At 42.9% G+C, this 18,389-nt stretch overlaps 1 protein-coding gene across 3 annotated transcripts in view; it reads right to left on the bottom strand.

Annotated features, from left to right (window-relative positions):
- The window catches only part of CDCA2 (cell division cycle associated 2), a 110,716-nt gene that overhangs the window by 23,058 nt on the left and 69,269 nt on the right, over positions 1-18,389 (bottom strand). The gene's annotated exons all lie outside the window — the stretch shown is intronic.

Here is an 18,389-nt window from a genome sequence, read left to right as displayed (position 1 = left end):
CCACCGGCCCGACCCTCAGCGCCCATTCCCACTTTTATCATCGCATCCACCATTTCAGGCCCTTCCGTGATCCCAAATACTTCCACTCAACTGCAGAAGGCCTGTGGCCTCCGTTTCCTGAGGGGAAATCATTTTGTCCTCAGTTACAAATTCCAGGAAAAGCCAAGGAATCGGCATTCCGAGTGTGTCCCAGGCCCCCAGACAGAGCAAACGCTTTGCTCCCTAGGAGGAAGCAAGCATGTTTTTGAAGCCTCACCAAAGACATGGAACAACGAAATAATCATCCATCTAATTCGGTTTTTCTCCTTCCTATTGATGCTTTACACTACACTATTTTTTTTTTTTCATCTGCAGCAACATGACGGCATGGTGGCTTGAAGGACTGTTCTCCCATGGCCCCCAAATCCCCTCCCTGATCAGTATGCTGCAGGGCTTTTCCATTTAATGTCTACTTGCACTTTTGGTGCATGCCCCCAAGACTTCGCATTTTATATTTATCTGCATTAAAATATATGCTCCATTTACTGGCCTCAGACAGACTCAAGCCCTTGTAAAGGGGGTGACACTGCTACCTCCTTGCTCAGTACATCCTCTGCTTTCAGAAAAAAATAAGATAAAATATATACAGCTCCCATACATACACAAGACATTGCTGGAAAGAGAAATTCTCAAGAGCACCTACACACCTACCAAACAAATCCTAAAGCATGCAAGTATTTTTGAAGCATCACGCCCAAAAAGTCCGAATTCAGAAGTGCTAAACAAATAGTAGTTATAATGCTTGATACTTTGGGAAAAGAAAAAAGAAACCCAGTTAATTATTTAGCCTAAGACACAGTTTAGTAACTTAACTTCTGGCTTTATCCCTGAAATTATCAGCAAACCTCTTCTGAAATTTTTTTTTTTAAAAAAGTAAATCAATATTGTACCAGATCCTAAGTTGCTTTTTTGGTAGTTCAGGAGTATAATCCTATCTGTGTTTCTTTGTTTAAAGCTATTTTTATTTTTAATATGTCTTTTTTGATCCAGTAGCATCGAGGAGGTGCAGGGACTCTGAGACCAGGGACACCTTGTGCTAGCTGCGTCTCGTGGCAGGAGGCTGTCCCGACCCCGTGGCTGTTACGGAGAAGGGAACAAGAGTGCAGGGGATGGAGACCTGGCCACATTCACAGGCTCAGTAGCCAAGGCAAGAGTGGAACCCACCGGAGATGCTCCCTGAGCTGCAGCCTGCAATTTAAAAAGGCACCACAAAGAGCATCGGCATTTCAGTTTCAAACCAATTCACACAAACAGAGGATTTGTGTGCCCAGCGAAGCCCCGCTGGTACAGTTGCACTGCTCTGATCTCTGTACGACCTCCAGGAAGCACCTGAACCCCAGCGAGACACCTGAAAAGCTCATTTGAGAGAATCCTCCCTGGAGTAGCTTCCCCAAGGTGACAGGGCTTGGCATGGGAGTCCACCTTGCTCGATTTCCATTTTCCCCCCGTGTGTTGGTTTTTAAGACTTTCAGGAAGTAGCAGGCAAAAAAAAAAAAAAAAAAAAAGTGGTACTTCATTTCACTCCTTCAGGCAAAATCTGGCTTTCACCCCCTCCACCTGGCTGAGAGGATTCATCATTCCCCTCATTTAAATGCATTCCAAGAAGGTTCAGCAGCACAGCTCAAGGAAACCAAGAGCAGCTCTGGAGCTGCATCCCAGTTTGCCGCTTCAAAACCGTAGCGCAAGTACGTGCCATCCAACCAAGATCCATTACCTCCCATGGCAGCAATACCTTTGAAGAATCCTAAGTTAGTTAAAACCCAGATCAAAAACCCACGTTGGCCATCTCTAATCAAATTACACTTTTCAAGCTGTTCACTCCCCAAACCCCATAAAATGGTTTCTAATATTTTTCCCACAACTGGTGTTAAACCGTAATTGCTTGCTGTATCTTTTTGCCCCTCTTGAACAATTGGTGTTAGATTTGCCACTTTACAGTCCTCGGGAATGTGACCTGTCATTATAAAGCTTCTAAAAATATCAGTTAACACTTCACAATTTTCTCTCCTTTATTTCCTTCTGCAGCGATGGATGTTCCCTCCCCGGACCAGATACCTGATCTGCCTTTGAGCGTAAAACCTTTCAGCAATAATTTTTGCAGTCATTTGCGCAGTAACACCTTTAACATGCCTGGGAATAGGAAGTCAGATCTTTAACTGATGTAATCTGGCATAGCTCCACCGATTTTAGTATTTACCTCTGTTTACACTGGTTGGAGAGTTCACTAAGAATTTCTGTACGTTCCCTTTGTTTAAAAGCTCAATCAAACTCATTTCTCGTTATTCAAGAGACTTAACTTGAATACTTCATAGAAAATCAAACTCATGCGATAAGAAGAGCAGTTATTAACGAAGAGATTTTCAGTCTAATTGGAGAATGTATTTCAGGGCATCTCTCAGGTGAGGTCTCGTTGAAACATTCAGCTCCCTGAGCGGACCCTTGGTTTACAGGCTCAGTGCGCCGCGTCCTCCAACGTGCTGCGGAGATGCTTTTCCAACGGCAGCTGGGTGGACTGGGGCGTGCAGAAGGCAGGGGTTTTGACAGCAACAGCCACGAGGATTCTCACGCAGGGTCCCTTTTGGAGACAAGGGGTTTGAATAGAAAAAATTTGCTGAAAGCCTGGCTATTTCCTAGCGCAAGCACAAACTCGCTCGGCCTTTTCCCTCCCCATGCCCTCAGCAGGTTTGTACAGATTTTCTGCAGCGGCTGGCACTGCGGTTCCTGCCTCCTACATCCCGGAACCACAGCCCTTGCTGGTATTGGTAGTGCTACGACACATAGAGCCCTGCTGCTCTAGCTAGCAGTCTCTTTGCAGACTTGCTCTCTGACATCCCAAGCTATAGTGTCCAAGTAGAATATTTAGAAGCACGTTTCTTGACCAAGGATTGCCCAAGCTCTTTATGAAAAGAAGGCTGGTACGCCTCCGCAATCTCAGACTTTGCACGTTCTTCCTTCCCAGCAGAGCCCCAGGTGGTTCCAGCACAGCCGCATCTCTCGGCGCAGGCATCGTTCCGACCCTCTCGTACAATAAGCCCGGGTCTCAGGAGGGAGGGAGGAGAGAGCCGGCTATATTCAGCATTGTGGCTAAAACTCCACAGTAGGTTGACCCCCTGGCCTTTTCCAACAATCTTTAATACCCAGTGTTACATGATTCCTAACGGCACTTTTTTGGCGCTGGACAGGGCAGAGGTCAAGGTCTGGAATGTCACCAGGGCTGCTACTTACCGGGTAAAGACAATTAGACGATTGTCCAGACAACTGAGCTTTGTGCTGTGTGTGATAAGCATGCAATCAGCCCTCCGAGGTGATATAAACAAGCTGCCTAGCCACGGCGCTTTCCTTCCCAGCCTCCTCCTCCCTTTTCTGGGGGTCTCTTGTCGTCTCCCCCTGCCTGTGCTGCTCCCTACGACTCTCCGCTGCATCTGGCAGCTCCGGTGCTAGAAACAAGCCAGCTGTGGATGTTACAGTCGCAGAACACAGAAAATACTTGAGCCACTGAGACAAAGAGCTAATCTAGTGTAGTTCTCTAAGCTTAGGGTTTGGCCATTTACAGATATCATTTATATTATAACATTATTTATGCAAATTACAGAATCGGTAACCAGAGAGCTTAAGAACACCTAATCCTAAACTAACAGCCAATTCTCTGACAGACACACATATCCAAGGACTGTGGATTCAAGCACTTACAGAAAGGAACTGAAACTGCATTCCCAAAGTCCAAAAAAGCACATTAGGCCACCAAGGCACTGCATTTAAAATAACCAAACAAACCAAAAACGGTCAGCCAAACCATTATTCCCTCGCATCTCAGGCTGTTTGTCAAATCTAAAATACGCGTTTAAGATGATCCAAACCCCATCTATGACCTGTTGTAGGTAGGGCAAAAATATCACCATGGTTTATTTTACTGCCAAATACCAATGATGACATCTTCCAGTCCTATAGCACCTCTAATTCCAACGATCTCTAAGTACTTTATTGTGGCCCTAGTTCACCAAACAATGTAATCACCGAATTAAAATCCCATTTACTCCAACAGAATGTGCTCAAGTGCTTTGCTGAACTGGGGACTAAACTATTAAAATTTACATGCCTGTAAGGCAAGAAATTATCTATCCTGTTTCACCAATGAGAAGAAAATGAGGCTTGCAGAGAAACTCAGACTTACACTTTGTGATTCTAGGGATGTCCAAGTCAAACAGAGGGATGCACAAGAATCCAAAAACAACAGACTAGAGGCAGACCCTGTTTTCAAGTGGTTTCTATGTTCATCCCTGTGCCACAGAGACCAGACGTGCATGCATGAGAAGAAACAGGACCATATGGGAGAGATGAGCGCATCACCACTGAATATATATAGAGTCTAGAAAAATTACCTTAATTGTTCTTTTTCCCTTAAAAATGGGCACTCAGTTCTAGTTTTAGACCTGGCAAACTGGCAAAAACTCAACATGTTAAATGCAAATCTTGCCTCCGGGTTCACAAAAAGGATTTATGGAAATATGAGCCTTTTCGAGCTCTAGGGCCTGCAGGAAAACCCTCGTGGATGTCTGTCTTACCCAGAGCTGTTTTATAGGACCTTCTCAAGCAGAACGTACAACACACAATGTCCTGGGAATCCTTCCCCTAAATTTCTAAGTGGGACTTTGGAAGAAATGCATCTCAGGAGAATCCTCTCTGCGTTTTACGCTGAACCCACCCACGTGTAAAGGGAGGCACTTTTCAGCCCCTTGCTGTGTGGATACAAACAATAAAGCTCACAGTTCACTCTGTCACTATCCATTCTCACTGCTTTGATTTAAAGAGCTCCCAATAACTTGGGACACAGCAGCAAACTTCACACAGAGTGAACGTTAAGTGAGGGCAAATTCCCTCTTACATCACCCAAAGGCTGACTATATCCCAGTCAAGAGAATATCCAGGACATGTTTTATTTACATTCCTCAAATAAGGCACTTGGGCTTTTGGGTTTTTGTGGCTTTTTTTTTCCCTTTTTTTTAAAAAAAAAACAAAACCAACAACTTTTGTCAGATGAGTTTGTCTGAAAATTTCTTGTAAAGCCCTGAACAAGTCCTGCTGAGCAAAGCCAGGTCTGCATTTACTATTCTCCAAGCTTCCAAGGCACCTCCTTGCACTATAATTGCACCGTGATAGAGCAATGATATAAAACTGAGGGAAATGAATCAAGGCTGTTAGTATCCAAACTATTAAATGCAAAACTTCTGTTTGTGAGCCTCAGAGGCTTCTTAAAGTGTAAGGAACGTCATCAGTCTAACCATGCTAGGAACTGCAAGTTGTTTAAAGCTTGATTTAGCCCAGTTTCTTTTAGGTTCAGAGCCACCTAAGATAAAGTACTGCCTCACGTGAAGTTAGACATTCTATTAAAATCGGGAAAGAATGGCTTAGTTGAAAAACATCTGTTCAAATACCCTTTGTTGTCTAGACCATTGATAGATTCTGATCCAGAAGAGTCCAACGAATATTAATGAAGGGCTTGCTAAAGATCACGAGGAGTGTATATGCAGGAGAAGTTAATTTATCCACCTTTCTGAAAAAAGCTCAGCAAGTCCATTCCAAGCTGTGATTGCCACTGGCACAGTGCTTCCAGTGCCACACTACCCAGCCGTTACTTCCAAGATTTCAGTGAAGTAGTAACATGAAAGACAGACATAAACTGCGCTGTCTCCCATAGAGTATGAAGATGTGGTGCTCAGCAGGATTAAAATACCCTGTAGCTTCTTCTAGGTGCCTTTCCACATATTTCTGTGCCCAACTAAGCTTTATTCTTCTGGTTCTGGTTAATAAGGACTAAAAATTATTGTTTCCGTGGGGATTGTGAAACTTACTTTCTTAAAAATTAAGAGGATGGAAAATGTACATGTGCTCTATTCACAAGAAGTAATTTATCTATAGAAATCACTGTCAGAAGATTTTAAAAAAGAGGAGAAAATACATATCTGCACTTACGTAAAGTAGTACAAGATGGCAAGCTCTGAAAGTGCACTGCCCTATGCTCTCCCACATCTTACAGATGTGAGCCAGCCCGCGAACGTGTAGAAACTAGTTACCATTTGGTTTAGACTGGTTACAAAATCTGTTTTGTAAGCACAGTCCCAAGCTGCACGTTGCTACTGACAAAGGGAAGCATCTTTTAGCACAGGGTAGATGCAGCTGAGCAGGAACCACCAACGCTTGCAGGTCATCCCTGAGAGAGCCTACAGCTCTGTCCGGTCCTGGGGGCAGTAGGTAAGTGATCCAGGGCTTCAGGAAAGACACCCCCCGCCCCTCCCCCCTTAGCTGTTTGCAATAGTGTGCCCACACAGCCCTACAACAGCCTTTGCTTTGTAGAGATCAGGGCAGAATTTAACGATAGGATGCTCTCTTTACTGGAGCTGGAACAACCACAGTTCTACCTGGTCCAAGTGATCCTGGGAGTCAAAAGACCCAGTCAGAGACTCTCTTTTCCTTCCTCAAATGCCTGATGCAATAGGAATCTACTCCATGGGTAATTTCTATTGCATTATAAACAAACAATAAAAGATGAATGTTTGCACAGGCTGCGCAGACTTCACAGCAACTAGCTACAGTAAGTGAAAAGCTTAGCTTATATTGCTGCCTCTGTGATATGAGTTAAATCAACTTCTATTGGTAGCAATTCTCCCGCAGAAAGGGGGCCCTTCCTCCTTCCTTCATATAATTTGACCCCCAGGGCATAAGAGCTTTCTCCTCTGCAGCTCCTGCCCATCAGTGCATCTTCTTAGCATCTCTTTTCCCCTTCAACTCATTCACACTCTCTTCTAAACTCAGCTGGAAGCATCTCTTTTCCCCCTTGCCCATGACTCTTAATTTCTCTCTCCCTTGGCAGTTATTTAACTCATTAACTGAATTAATTTTAACCCTAAAGCACTTTGGGTGAATAGATTTTATGAAAGATCTGATACAAAATAAAGTCTTGGGGGCCTTATGCCACTGTAGGTGCACAAAGGAGCCTTAGTGTAACTGAGAATCAGACCCTTATTTCACAGATTCTACATGGAGTTTAATCTCAGTGCGACTCACAGATTCCATTTAATGACAAAGTGGCTCTTTGATTGATAAAGGTCCCATGCCTCTGATGCAGACTAAATAGCCAAGCATCCTGAACACTGGAAAAATTATTCTTGGATCTGTATGAAACAAGACTCTCCATCATTTTCCCACACATGCTGCTTAGAAAAATTCCTTTTCACTTTAGAATGCTGTTTTATTAGGAAATATTAAAAGCAGAGTAGGCTCCAACACGGTGGTTTTGCCTTTTGCTCTAAGAGGTGGTTGTTTGGCAGGGGGGAAAAAACAGAAAGTCAACATAGAAATAACATGGAAGTTGCCCTACAGAATGTTTATTTTGCTAGGTGCACTCATGTCTTTGAAAATCAGTTAAGTTTCTCTTTCAGGTCAATTAAACTTTTGTTCAGGGAAACTGCACCGGAGACAAGAGTCTACGAACATGAGGTATTGATTGTAACCCGCTAGCACCCAAAAAGGGGCACTTTCAGCCGGCTGTGCCTAAGCGGTTTCTGAGCCTGGGATTTTCCACATAAATGCTTGGAAAAGGAGGAGGGGAGCCTGCCGAGGCTCCAGAAGTATGCTTAGAACAACCAAGGGGAATTCTGGCCCTTCAGCACGGTTACACTCCGTGGGCCTCTGACTCAGTCTGCAAAGGATTCATATTATCTGAACTCAGGTGTATATACACATACATATATATATATATATATATATGTAAAATTGTCTATCATTCTAAAACAACGGTTAATGCCCACCACTACTCTTTAGCACTGTGTAACTCATTACAGCGAGACCACCCGCTACAGAAACACAACTTGCCATGCAGCACCAACCCCTGCAGCAGTTTCTCCGTCTCCCACAAATCCCAACTTCAGAGAGCATTGCTTCACCAAGAAACCCCCACCAAACCGCCCCCGTTAAGAGGACAGCAGAACAAACAATGACCCGTAGAATCACATTCTGTTTCCCATTGCTGGCACCTACTTGGCTAAATAACCTTGAGCAAGTCATTCCCAAGTCCGCGTTTCTTCCCAACGCTCCCTTGCTGAGACCATCAGCTGCCTAGGACAGGGACACAGGCTTAACATCCCAGTGTCTCTGCAGCTAAATAATATATTGTTACCATAAACATACATATAAGCACACAGAGAGACTGGAATAGGCTTTCAGACATAAATAATGGGGGAAAAAAAAGTCCTGGTTGGCTACTGTTCTGTTCACTGAAAGGAAAAACCAGCATCTGTTTGAAGAGCCAATCTGGCACACGAATGCCTCAGCCCATTTCTATTACAATATACTTATTTCAGTATATTTGAAAGTTTCATTAACTTCTCTAGCAGGACCGTTCTGCTGATGGGCTGAGGAAAAAGGGGGGAAAAAGGATGGGGGGCAGGAAGGGAGACCTGTCTGCGACTGCTTCTATTTCTCCATTACAGGGACTCACACACTAATCACAGGCACGGAGGAACTTTGCTCTGATCTTCTCAGAACAGATGACCCCGCAGCTCTTTCCTCACCTGTAATTTCTAGATTTCAGCTGATTTAAAAGACTGCTAGGAAACAAAACATGTTCAAACAAAACGGTTCATAGATCAGTGCCAAAGAGAAGCCCTTGTATCAGGAACACGTCTGTCTGTCTCTGATACATGGAGTAAATTGACCCCAAATACAGCCCTGGACTTGTTGGTAGTTTTCCCTTGAAGCAGTAAATAAGGAGCAGGGCTGAGAAGCTAAGCCAAACTAATTTGGCCAGTTATTATTTGACTGAAAGGTGATACTGAACGTTTAAATGGTTTATCCCCTTCTTGTTAGTGGCATCATTCAATCAGGACTACTAAGCCTCCGAGTGAACGGATTGCAACTGCCGAGGGAATTACTCACTCCAACCAGGAAATGTGGGGTTTGTTAGTTCAAACAGCATCTGTAGGAAGCTGGTAAACAACAGCTGAGATGATGAAAGATCACATCAACTCCATGCTTTGAAGTAAAAGATATTAAAACCACGAGTGTACGAGTTCTTATTATAGCTTAGCTCCCCCCCCCCCGGCATGCTGATCCCCGAGAACCTGGCATGGTTGTTGTTGCTGCATAACAAGCTGTATAATAAAAATCCATAAAAATATCAACGAGGCACTTGAAAGTGACATGAAAAAGTGACGGAGGCCTATTTCTGGTGATGCTGCCATTAAAGGCAATTTGTTACTTTATGCCTGGAATGAAATCAAACATTCTTCTGGGTCCAGAGTGACATTTTTAGTCTCAGAAACATTAAGATATGTTGTCACCTGGATGGGTATATTATGGATACTCCGAAGCAGAACCACTAGCCCCATGAATAGACGGAGGGTATGTCAGGCAATTTGCAAATGAGCACAAGGACAAGGGGTCATGTTTTAACAGCAGATTCGTAAGGCACTGAAGTGTGAATTCTCCCATTTGCAAAGTTAGGTAGATATTTGTTGTTAATTACAAAAGTTCAAAAACAAGTGAGGTGCCTCTGCACCGTGGCATATTAAAGGGCTGCAGGTGACATGCCCACAACGCTTCTGACAAGGCAACGGACACAGTTGCTTCTGGAAGTCCTGCCCACTCCCTGAACACTACCTGACAGCGCTGAGAATCGCAGCACGCGGATCTTACATTTGTTATGGTCAGCTTCTTTCCTTTCAGTCCACTCCAACCACAGAATAACCTCCTCACTTACTCCTTACCCAACATCTGCTTTCTCCATCTCTTCTAAATACCCTCAGATTTTGGGTTTGTGTTTCCCTTTTCTTTCCCTGCCAGTAATCCCTCCACCTTGCTTTTTACTCTAATTAATCTTATCATGTTTTTCACCCTTACGAACACAGCATCTACAGCATCCAGGTGATGAGACACTGGACCAGGACAGCAGAAACCCAGGCTTTAGTGCCAGGTCTCTGGTGGTCCTACAGCACAGTCATTTCTCTCTCGAAGTCATCCCTGTATAAAACAAGGATAACAACTTACACCTTCATTTGCAAAATGCTTTGAGATCTCTACACGAAAAGAGCCAAACAGCAAGTATGAATAATATATGAGAGCTACAGGACAAGAGATGGGTTTCATTCCTGGTCCTCACGTGCCGAGTGAAATGTTTTTATCTATGTAAATATTTTTCCACAATAAATCATTGTTAATAACAGCTTTTCCCCTTATATTTTTCAAAGCCTTGAGCTTTAAAAAGTAAAAATTGCCCGGTCAGAAAGATCTTTAAAAACCGTAACCCTGACAATGTGGAACCTTTCCGGAGCTACTGCTCAGCCTCACGCTTCCTCGCCGTTTCCTCTCCCTGCCCCCTCCTCCCCCAGAAGGGCGCCCTAGACCGTGCACATTCGTACCAACGCCTTTATGTGAGTTGGAGTAAAATAGGCATATACAGTCGAACCTGAACCAGTTCACGTCCATACATCAGAAGGTGCCTGAAAGTTGAAATACTCAGAGGTGCTTTGCCATCTAATTTGTTTATGTGCCTTACAGCACATTCAAATACATTTATTTAGGATGCCATACAGCTTTACCGAGACTAGCAAAGTGCTTTAGGGTACAGCACATCCAGCTTCTGCAGAAAATAAACAAACGTCTTAGGCCATGACCCTACAACAGACCCCGCACCAGCAGCTTTATGTCTTCAGTACAGCAGCGTTCATGACTTTAAAATTTTAAAAATAACTGCTGTTCCCAAATGAAGAAATGTAAGGGATATGGATCCAAGTATGAAACTACATCTCAGAGATACCGTGTCAAACCAGTACCTTTCAGAAGATGAAATCTTCATAGAGCCTTCCTAGCCCTTTAAAAGTGATGGTCAAACAACAGCAACCCATCTTCAGTGCAAAGTCCGATCCACCTCCAAAATCTTTAGGCAGCCACCCTTACAGAAACAGAGTGCACGTCCAAAAAAAGCAGATGCTCCAGAGACTCCATACAGCCACCCAGGATCCTCATTCCTCCTGCTTTATTCATGCAAAATGGTGATGACAGGCTGCAGAACCTCAAGTAGAGAGCCCCAAGGTCAATGGGAGATGCAGCCAGCCATCACTGCTCACCTCCGTCCCCTCCCTTTATGGAGGCTACAAACATTCACGTGCCAAAGGCCGATGCATAAATACGAGCCACCGACTGGCATCAGGTTATGGATGATTAATTACCGGTGACAGAGGTACTCCATGCCTTTCCCTCATTTCCACTTTACACTTTCCTTGAGCAAAGCAAGCAGCCGTGGCACAGCCTACCTTTTGCTACAGATAAAGCTGAGCACAAATAAGTCCAGATTTTGCTTGTCAGTACAGAGCACGTGTTCCAGGGGCTGGGGGGGTGGAAAATGAGGCATGACGAGAGCTTGACTCTGGATGGTCCTGGCCTAAGCACTGTTACTAGTTTACAAGATCATCTCTTTTTCCAGCACAGAGCTGCTGGGGATGAGTCAATCAGCTTCAAAACGCAGAATGTGAAAACAAATCTGTTCAGGTTCTTTCTCTCTGATTGCAAGACTTCGCACCTTTGCAGGATGAGCACAGAGAGAAATACACTCTGCAATGCATTAATTAGATCTCATGAAAGAACATGTAGGCTTGGAGGAGTGTCTTACTGAGGAGTTTCCAAAGTAACAACTGGTGAAAAAAATTACATTGCATTCCCCAGTGCCCTAAATACGACCGATTAGAACAACCAGGGTAGAGAGAAATGTACACGTTAGGACTGATAGATACACCAAGCATCACAAATGCACATCTATTTGAAACAATTATACAGTCAGCTGTCAGAACATGCTGTTATTTCACTTACCCCCTTCCCTAATCTAAAAGTATCTGCCTGCATTATGGGGCTACAAGTAATGCAATAAAAAAAAAATTCAAGTTTCATTTGACTCTTGTTGCACTGCACACCAGAGCTGCATGCTTTACAAGTCTACCAGAGTGAAATAAAAAGTAAGACTTCCTGTATGTCTGCTCCACTTCTCAGGTTATGAGGCAGAGAAAAAAAATAATCAGTAATTGCTTTACATATAAATGTGAAAAAAATTTTAGAACTCCCTGGTCCTGTATCAACATGCATACGTCTTTTACCAGCTCTGAACTGCATATTATCATTACACATAAGAGCAATGATAAAGGGTTATACTCCACAGTTCTATGTTAACCTGTTTATATCCAAGCATTTGCAAAATTACTCTTTTTCCCTTGAGGTGTATCCGGGGATGCCGAGGGCTCTACAGGTTGTTTTATTTTGCAGGGCGTAGCAAGGAAAAATCTGGGGCCATCTCCTCTAGCCCTGCTCCCCTCCAAAGCCACAGATGCAGCAGGACGAGGAATCTAACACAGCAACTGCAGTAGCCACAAACGTAGACATCGCACCAGTCCACAGATACTGATGGCTGTGTTGTATTGCTGCAGCGTTACATTAATGCAGGAAGGATGACAGAGGAAAACACTCAGTTTTGTGTATTTCATCAAATCAATCTAAAGGAAAGCCAAATTCTGGATGGCTGACGTGCAGACTCACACCAAAAAAAACCTGAATGAGTTTAAACCCCATTCAATCCCACTGTTATTTCAGTGGTAATCTATCCACATAAACCAGTCCCATATTCTACTACATCCATCAACAACAGAACATACACTCCACCAAGAAAAAAGAAAATCAATAATATGCAATTAAAAATATTTCTTTTAAGTAGCAGTAACCTCTCTTTTCCTTCGGCAAAGACAGCCAAAAGCTTGTATAGCACATACATAACAAAAATAAACCTGAGTGGACATTCTCCTCAAGCATTCATAAGGAAACCCTAGGGAGCTGAGTGCCACTTGAGGGAGAAACAAAGCACTTACCTCAGCGTAATGTATTGCCAGAAACCATTTTAAAAAAAAACAACAACAAGAACCACCAGCAACCGAGAGCGCTACAACTCCTTGCCCTGCCTGCTGCGTAGGGCCCTGTGCTGCCATCCTATCTATGAGGCAGCAGTTAAAGCTCTTTGAAAGAGGACTGAAATCCAACAGTCGTATTAAGTAATGCATTGAATAGCGAGTATGTGAACTGCCAGCGGACGGGGTTTGATTCTTATTACCTAAGGAAGTCCTTGTAGCCAGACCTTGTGCAAACCCTGAGTTATTAGTTACCGGCATTATGGGTTATCAGCGTGCACAAGTATCTGGATGGGCCCAGGAGCCCGTAGAATTACTTCTTGGGTTTTAAGGTCAGCAAGTACTATCAGACCATTTAGCCCCGTCTCCTGTATAGGACGGGCTAGAGAATTTCACCAACTGCCCTTGCACTGAGCTCACCAAATGCTTCTTCAAAGTACATTTTCCGAAAAGGCACTTATTCAGGCTGTGGAGAAGAGGAAAGGTGGAGATTCCATCATACTCGTTGTCCCAGTGGTCAAAGGCTAAGTTTAAACAGCAGACAAACTAAATTCCAGTAAAAATGACCACAAAATAGTTCTGTAAAAGAACAGTATTTTGTTGCACTCTGTGCTCTATTCCCCTAAAACATCACAAAGGAAAGCTTTTCTGAGCCAACTATACTTTTTCAGGTTGAAGAAGTGAAAAAATTAGGCAGCAGAACATGGGAGACCACACCAAAACCATACATGATATTTGTAATAAGTTGCAGTTTGATACTTTTTATGTTGTGCTTTCATTTCGAAAGTGAATTCTCTCAGATCCTACCACATGAGAACAGCAGTCCATTCAATCTCTTCTCCTGTCTCTGGATGTGCCTTGTTACTGGTACCAAGAAGGAATTTTCAATGCAGTCACCAATATTTGCACACAGTCTAGCGTGATTTTCTTCCCAAAATCCTTATTCCTTCTCACCTGTATCTCATTAACACTTCTACTCATCATGCAATTCATAAAATTAAAAAAATACACAGCGACAAATTTAAGTACCTGATGCAAAGACAAGGAAAGGTGCCGCATCTTTAGTTCTGTGAAGCTGCTAGTACTGGATTTAACAATTTCTGTATAAAGACCTGAACAGGCATGTATTAAAAGGCTGAGCCTTAAGGAGCTCAGAAACCATACAAAACGGAGAGAATATTTTGTTCCTAAGGAGAGAGTAAAAGATCAACAGGCAAACTAGGCTGGACTTCAACTTGAAACATCATAGACCACTTGGGTGCCAAAGAAGCCAGTCTGAACACTGTCCAGAATGCTTAAAGCTCTGATTTAGTGCCCAATGAAATCAATTATTGATTTCAGCAGGAGTTGGAAGATGTCTTATGTGAGTTGCCCAAAGGGACACAGGAAGTTTATGGCAGAGCTGAGAACCAACCCAGATCTCCAGACTTTCCACTTAACCATATGTCCATCTGTCCTTTTAAATTTCTCCGTATTCTTTTTAAAAGCGATTCCCCCCACCTCTGCCCCCCTGCTCTGCGAGGAAGAAGTAGATGGCACTTTAACTCTCCTAGCTGCGCTCTGTCAGCTCTCCCTGCCACTTGGGATGCGCTGTCGCTTCCATGGAAACAGAATCATGAATCTTTTTCCCAGGAAATGCCTCCAAACTGCCTTCATTTTGTTTTGTTGTTGTTTCTAGGCAAGTCTGCGTGCGCGTGTGCATGCTGAAGCTGTAGGACTTTTGCTGCTATGTATTGTAGAAACCAATTTTGGAAACCAAATTAGGTGCAACATTATTATAACTGTAAAACATTCTCTCTTTTTTTCAAAGAAGTTCCCTTCTTCTGCCTGGGACTCCTCTGCCAACATTGCAGTTTGGATGGCAGGTGGGTATTAAAATATTCACCAATTTATCTGCATCTCTCATGGTCAAGGAGACACAGGTCTGTTGTGATGGAAGAAAAGGGGAATCTCTACCACAGCAGGTCTGGTTACAACTACGCAGCTCGCTCCGAACTCTCGCATTAACATGGCACGTGCTTTCTCACGTGCTTCGTTCTCTGCTGCTTCTCTCCTTAGTTACTCTGTACAAGGGCGAAATAGATGCATATTTTCCATATACCCACAGTTATTACTATAACTGAGAACTTGTTGTATGTGGAAAATGCAAGTTCAACTAAAACTTGCCATAAATTTCTCAACATTTGGTTTCAGACAAAATATCTTCAAATATTTTAGGTGAATACATTTCGATTTTTCATATTGACATTATATTTTGTTACCATATTTACTTTAGTTTAACTTATAAAACAAGTACATTGCAAAATGAAAACGATTTCATTTTAGCCAAATATCTTAAAATAAAAATTGCCAAATTTTTGTGCTTTTTCAGAAAATGAAGACTCCACTCAAAGCCAAGAGGTGCTTTTTTCCCCCTTCAGTTTTGCATTCTAGCCAGTCCCTTAGCACCCTTTGCCTTGTCCCTAAACCATCATTTATTCAAAAAATTTTAGCCAGGACCAAGTCATAGCAAACGACTAATTTAAGCACTTTGGCTTGATTTTCGTCTGCTGTTTGACGTGAGAGAGGAAACAAGAATAAAACCTTTTCATTTACCACTAAGGTGCAGGAACATAAACTGGTTTGAAGGGGCTGAAGAATTAAAGTAGGAGATGAGGAGCCCTTAACCTCTGGGTCACAGGGCTGAGTGCAGCCTGGTAGGTAAAAGAAAAATCAGCCACCAGGTGCCGATGGTTTAGGGGTCACTTGGAGCCAGCCGGTGTGCTTTTATCCCACCGGGAACGCAGAAAACACAAGGACTTGACAGCCACAGTGGTGATTTTCGGAGAGTTTATCTATCAGTTCAGGGGGCCAAACGATGTCAGGAGACATCGGCTCCTCCTTTTAGGAAGGAAGACAGTAGTAGAGGAAGTCTGCACTACCGCCAGTGCTTCAGCGTGTAAGTAATGTAAGTACTGTAAATAGCAGTAAATGACAGCTGTGAGGAGCCTTTAAAAAGGTGGCATTTAGCAGGGAGCGCAGCAGAGAAAGGCAGTAAGCAGGTGGCAATTGCACCTACCTGAGCTCAAGGTGTTGGGATAACGGCAAGAGACTCTTAGTGAAAGCTGGGACACTCATCCTCCACGTGCTTCAGGTGTGACATGAGTAATGATCCTCTCCTGTCTTCTCCTGTTCACCTTTCCACCTATTTAAAGTTTACTCTGTGGGGTACACACTGAATGTAATTTTCCCAGAGTATGCAGCCCCTCGATGGAAGAAGTGCTCCTATTATGGGCATCATCCAGAAATCCCAAGTTAATTCTAAAACCAGGCCTTAGCACACGAATTTAGCAGAATTTCAAAATTCAGCATGATACAAGTGCTCATGATAACAGACACCTGATTTTAAACAATTACGCAGCATTTCCATCCAGCCCTCAGAGAAAATAGAAACCAGTACAACCGTAGTAGTGACCAGGGTAACACACATTCCTGCTAAGAGTAGTTGATGAAGCTAACTCAAACGTGACAAGGGTTAAAGTTGTTTGATGCAGCAAAGCCGCATGTAAGAGGGGCAGGGAAACTTTGTTCTGTCACGTCCTTGTACCAAATTGCAATGTACAACAAATTATTTTGGCTGCAAAGGAGTATTCTCTCACTGTTGTATCTGCAATGCTAGTGCCATCCACAGAAACCGTGTCGGATTCATGTATCATAACAGCCCGAGGGAAACTTTACTCTTTTTTTTATTTCATTCCTATCTCTTCCTATTTTTCCTCCATCCTGCAAACAATTAATTATAAAGCTACACCTAAATTATAAATTACCAACTTTAGGGGGGGAAAAATTTACTTAAAATTCTGAAAGGCTGATATGTCAAGATTGGAGAGAAGCAGCTGTTTTGGAAATGTTGCCTTTTTCTTTGTTCCGAATGCTATTTAAACATTGGCAGGGGGCCTCATTAAAGATGAATCGATGAATTAGTAAGTAGTGTTGTAGCCAGAAGAGACAGCATGTGCTCCTGTGGTGAAAACAGATTTACACAAAAAAAAAAAAAGGAAGGGGGGGAGAAAATACCCCATCTCAATGTGTAACAAAGTCAGTGTTTTACAATATTCTATCAGAGCTGCACCAATCCCTGGCAGGGTCCATCAGAATTTCCAATATAAATTCATATTTGGGGATAGAAGTTGGAACTGGATGCAAAGTTTCCTCTGGGCTAAAATGTAATAGGCAAGTTTTGAACCCTAGAGCATTTTAGTTACCAAAATGTTATGAAGTGTGAAATAATAATAATTAGGAATATAACATGGGAATCACAAAATACAAAGATATAATCCAGCTGAAAAAGCAAAGAGAGATATCAGATCAACTATCACAATTGATGTATGCATGCATTAATATGTTAATAGCACCTTACTTTTGGCACCAGACTTCAATGGAAGTCTCAGAAAAAAGGATCAGCTTCAGCCATGGAACTGCAGGGGGGTTTCACATAGTCCGAGATGACAAGGGGATAAATATCAAGGGACAGACCCAAAGTGGAACTGCTTATCTGACTCTGAAATGCAAAGAAGTCAGGGAAGACAAAAGACCTGTCACAGCTCCTGCCCTCAGCACGACACTTACTCTTTTGGCCTTTATCTCTTGCTCCAGCACCAGGAGATGCAAAATAGGAGCAAGGTAGTAGTTCCACACCGTAGTAATGAGAACGGCGCTTCCCACCATGTGACTGGGCATACCTTTCACAGAACCTCTTCACAGGCATGTGCCCACCACCTGATCCTAAACGTATCATCAAACAACTGGACATCAACCTTCTTGCATGCCACCGGACACTTTTGCATCAGCTGAACAGAAAATGGAGAGCAGGACTGTGCCTCTAAGCTTAACAACCGACACCAGCTCCAAGCACCCCTCCAATTTTTTGCAAAACTCCCAAGATAAGGAACATTTTAAAGAAAAATACTTGCTACACTTTCCCATGCACACCTCCTCCTAGAAGGGTTCTCAAGTATTTTGCCAATCAAAACCAAATCACGACATTTCAGAAGTTACTACAAGTTGCATCTGTATTGTAGGCAAATTAAAAAGGTGGCACTTGCACAGACCTACATGCTACATAACCCAGTCCCATGTTATTCCACAATACTGTATTTCTCTAATAATAATTTGGCCTCTGCCTGACAAACAGAAGCACGAAAATTTAGCTGGTGTCTTTAGAAGACTAGAGAAGGATGAGGGAGAAATAACTTATTATCATCACCTGTGAGGTGCTACTAATTATTCTCCCTTTGTGTTAGGCACTGCACAGGCATAGGTTAAATTACACACACTGCCCAGCGAATATTTTAAAATATTAAAATATTTTTAAAAATCAGAACAAATATACTTACTAAGTTCTGAAAATGGAGACTTGAGGTACAAAGAGGT

The sequence above is a fragment of the Falco peregrinus genome, chromosome 17 (assembly GCF_023634155.1).
Source record: "Falco peregrinus isolate bFalPer1 chromosome 17, bFalPer1.pri, whole genome shotgun sequence".
In the NCBI taxonomy this organism is placed as follows: Eukaryota; Metazoa; Chordata; class Aves; order Falconiformes; family Falconidae; genus Falco; species Falco peregrinus.
Note: the sequence above shows the minus strand (reverse complement) of the source record. Positions and strands in the feature narration are given on the sequence as shown.